The following is a 4,439-nucleotide window of genomic DNA, read 5'->3' on the forward strand; positions in this document are numbered from 1 at the left end:
CAAATTCTCCGGGTTATAATAGAACCATTATAATAGGTTTTGTCATTGTTCGATTGAAGTGAGAAAAAATACTAGTTTGCAAATTTATACTGTGTGGGCTCAACTGGAGTATCTAACGTTGTTCCGGTTTTGCCGCGTTCTTCGGGTGAACGCTGACATCGATTCATTCCAAAGTTTACACTTCGGGCCGTAATAAAAAGCTTTACTCTTGTTCGACAGAATTAGCAAGAAAAGTACTCAGTGCAACCTATAATGTTATGGCGGCAACAGAGTAATCTAATGTTGTTCCTGGTTTTAGTTCTTGGTAACATTGACACCGATTCGCTTCAAATTACACTTCGGGGTATAGTAGAACAATATAATTAGATTTTACTCTTTGTTTCGTTAAATGAAAAAAATACAATTCTGCAAAGTTATATCTGTTAGGGCTCAACTGAATAGTGAACGTTGTTTCGAGTTTTGGTTCTTAGAACGTTGACATGGTTCGTTCCAAATATTGTACAACTCTTGGGGCGATAATGCGAAAACTTTACTCTTCGTTCGATCTAGAATTAAGAAAAAGTATCTCGTTGCAAAGCTTAAACTGTTAAGGCCGCAACTGAGTAGTCTAAATCATTGTTCCGGCTTTGGTTCTTTGTGATTGTTGGACGATCGATTCTATCCATCTTACATCCGGGTTATAATAGGAAACAATATAATTAGGATTTACTCTTTGTTCGATAGAATAAGAAAAATACTGGTTGCAATGTCCTCTGATCCGTACAGGTACTGAATGGTGGTACTAGTGTCTCTGTCGGGTCTCGCCTCGGAGCTACTGGGGGTTGTGCAGGATATCTGGTGACTGGTGCGCTCTCACTGCGCATCCAATATCTCGGTACTGCAGGTATAGATCAGGCAATCTCTCTGTCTGTGTCTGCTTCGCCAGTAGTAACCTCTAACATCTTCATTCTATCTCTCCTGTCGATGCGCGCCAGCGGTCCATTTGCTGTTGCGCGGCTGGCAGCCTTCTCGAGCAACCAAGATCTGTCAGCTTCGCGAGCTGATCCGCAACTCAATGGATCTCTCACTAATCCGAAGTAACCCAGAAGTCCCCACTCATCTCTGCATCCGCCGCCTAGCGCGCCGCCGGGCTTGCGAACGCAAGTCAAAGGCATCTTGAGCTGCAGTACAAAAACAATTATGATTAATAAAACCTATTACTATTGAACTTTTATTTATGATATAACATCAACTATCAAGCGAAGAACCAGGAAATGTAACGCGTACAACTTCCGATGTCACACTTGTCGCGCGCCACGTGAGCCCTCTGCAAAGTAGCAATTGCACAGTCGATCAAACTCCTACCATTCGGAGTCTATAGATTTACACATCACAATACTTTCCGCTAATGACCAACTCAACTAAGACCTCGTCTCTAGCGAGCCTATTCTTATAGTCACACCAGTCTAAGGTTTGCGTAAGGTCTGAACTGAGACTTCAACCCCTGAGGCTCGATTAACCACTATAATCTGTCACGCCGTGGTAGCCCAGCGAATCATATCGGTATGTGCACAGAGCCCGCCATACACCACTGTTAGTATATAAGGCGTGCTACAAGAAACAAGTCGATAGGATTAAAAGCATACATAATCCTATCCCTGAATATCAGAAGCAAAAAAATAGTAAAACGTCACAAAGGACTATCACACAAAACAAGAGTGTCGCAACAAAAATAGAGGTACACATAAGAAAGTACTAAACTGCCACATCTTGGATTCTCAAAATATATATAAACACAGGTATACAAAAAGTCTGTCAAGTAGTAGTCTCTCTATAAACTGGACATCACCCTCGCTGTAACCGACGCGTAGCAATGTGATCGACTAGCACGCTCCTTAGCAATGCTCTAAGCTAGACGCGAGCTCCCTGGCCCACGCGGTCCTAGCCTCATCCTGTAGATGGCTCTGTAAAAAAACAACCACAAAAAAGGCGGTGAGAACTATAATACAATAGCTAGTTCACCAGTGGTTAAGGCCGCCAGCCTCGGCGCAATTACACCACTAGGGCCATGATGTATTAAATGAAAGCGAAAACAGTAATTGCATGATATATAATTAGGCAATGCTAACAGGTAATGAGCATGTAAGCAACATGTAACCATAGTCTCAATAGTAATGAATCAACTGAATAATAGAAGCATAGCAACTATGATAAGCATGAACATAAGCATAAATGTGTAAGTAACGACTATACACTGTAGCTGGTAATCATTCATTACTGTCCAATTTCCTTTAGCACTTTCCTTTCATTCATAAAAATCTTCCCAAGGTAGTACAACTTGCGCCGCGCCTAATGGCCCCGTGGTAGTATACACTCCCCAGGCAATCCACTTCGGCACCCAATACCGTACAGGCGAGCAACTGTCGCGTAGGCCAACTCCGGAGTGCCGGCTTGTGGGGCGCGACCCTCACAAGCTTGTGCGAATGGGCACAATGGCAATAATCACGATCCATAGCTTAACAGTTTCCAAATATCATATATCAAGTATACAAGTTCTCATTCTCGACCTATAGGTCAGCGTTCAATATAGCAAGCAATGCTAGCGATCACTAGATGAATAACCACATAATAGAGATGCTAATTTGCATGAATCATTGGTATAGTCACGTATCAATATTCATAAGTCATGTTTCTTACTTGACAAATGCATAAGAAAATCGTTTACTAACAAGTGTTAACTTTAATTAGCTTTCAAGGCATAGGAACAGCATGAGTGTTTAAAGTTGCCCGTCAGCACTTAGAACCATCTATATATGAATCATCAGTCTATAGCATAGAGGAAGTTCACTTGGAACCTTCCCACATAGAAACATCATAGGAACCTTCCCACATAGGAACCATCTCTTGGAACCTTCCCACATAGGAAGTTCACTTGGAACCATCATAGGAACATAGAGGAAGTTCACTTGCTCTGGTTAGGTCCGACCCACCTATCACTAAGCTCAAAACAGCCCAAGAGATGCTCCAAACTCAGCTCAAACGGTCCCTGGATCTGCTGAAAATAAAACATCAAACCGCGTCGGAACGATTACTTAGTAATCTAATTTCGGCTTCAATGGCGCATAATACAAAGCAATAACTTAATCCCCTGCTTCGGCTAGTTTAATACCTCAAGTCGAGTCTTCCAGAGCTTCCACAGGTCAGCCAAAATCACTCCAAGAGTCGATCACACTCCTGCTGCGAACAATGTCAAAACGGCATTAGAATGCTTGTATGCAAGCTTCTATAGTCGGATTCTTGCAATTTCAGCTTCCTAGCTGAAATTCTTGCTTACCTCGAGGTAGAACACCTTCTAAACCAGCCTCCCAGGTCACCAAATAAGCTCCACGTGGTTCGGAAACCTGCTGCGAAGATACAATTCCCAAACTGCATCAAATACCCGAGTAACTTCGTATAGTTCCGAACTAGCTTCATAATTAGCTAAATATTTCCATTAAGCTTCAAAGTAGCCTAACCCTGGTCTAAGGAGGTTAATTCACAGCTAATTAATCCAACTTTAATTGCTGAAATCTCAGCTTAAAGCAACTAGAAGCAACAATCCCGAAACTATACAAAATTCGTCCAATAGATTGCCGAAAATTGAAAAAGTGAGCCGATTACCTTCTCAAGCTTGCAACCAGTGAGTTACTGGTCCAGGGCTGCGAAAAGCTCTCCAAAACACTCCCTCACACGTCCACCAAGGCTCAGCGACACTCCCGAACAGCGAAGAGCGAGCTCGGCGACGACGACGGTACAAAACGGTGACTTCTTTGTAGAGGGAGAAAATCCCTAGAGAGAGAGAGTGTAAGGAAAGTGAAGAAACCCTTCTCTGAGCTCTACTACCTTCCAAGGTGCTCCAGAGCTCGAGCTGGATCAGGTAGATAAGGATCAGGAGGTGAAAAGACCAAAACAGGCTTGCTGCCACGCAGCTGCAGCTGCTGCTGCTTCCTGTACCGGTACAGCAATAGGCTTGTACCGGTACACCAATGCAAAAATTGCAGATTTCGCAATAGTAATGCACTTTCTCACTTCTAGCTTTCCAATTACTCTCAAACTTATTTGTAAACATCGTTAAACCCTTTAAAACATGTGGGAAGGTTCCAAATGTCATTCCTCACTCGAACTTTGCAATTTATTGAAGTTCAGAATGCTAATATACAATAAGTTTAGGAGTCGCTTCAACGACGCACTTTTCTACATCCAAAAGTCTAATAGCTCTCAAAATTGACCCACAACACCTTTACAAATATTAGGACCTGTGGTTACATGCCACTCCTCAGCCCCACTTCCAACTTCTATAATTTTGCAAAGTTCAAGATACTACATATACTGTTATGGCGCAACTGAGTAGTCTAATGTTGTTCCGGTTTTGGTTCTTTTGAACGTTGACATCGATTCGTTCCAACTTAAAACTCTCGGGG

General features: G+C 42.6%; 1 long non-coding RNA gene across 2 annotated transcripts; it reads right to left on the reverse strand.

Moving 5' to 3' along the window:
* Positions 1-1,929: 1,929 nt before the first annotated feature.
* LOC109704393 lies at positions 1,930-3,492 on the reverse strand. Of its 2 annotated transcripts, none has more exons than XR_002214356.1 (4): positions 3,314-3,492; positions 3,149-3,213; positions 2,970-3,034; positions 1,930-1,943 (listed from the first exon to the last, which is right to left on the reverse strand). It is a non-coding gene; the product is annotated as an uncharacterized LOC109704393 (long non-coding RNA). The 2 variants fall into 2 exon arrangements; XR_002214358.1 differs by having other exon boundaries at positions 3,149-3,216.
* Between the last annotated feature and the right edge of the window lie 947 nt (positions 3,493-4,439).

Source organism: Ananas comosus, unplaced genomic scaffold (genome assembly GCF_001540865.1).
Source record: "Ananas comosus cultivar F153 unplaced genomic scaffold, ASM154086v1, whole genome shotgun sequence".
Taxonomy (NCBI): Eukaryota; Viridiplantae; Streptophyta; class Magnoliopsida; order Poales; family Bromeliaceae; genus Ananas; species Ananas comosus.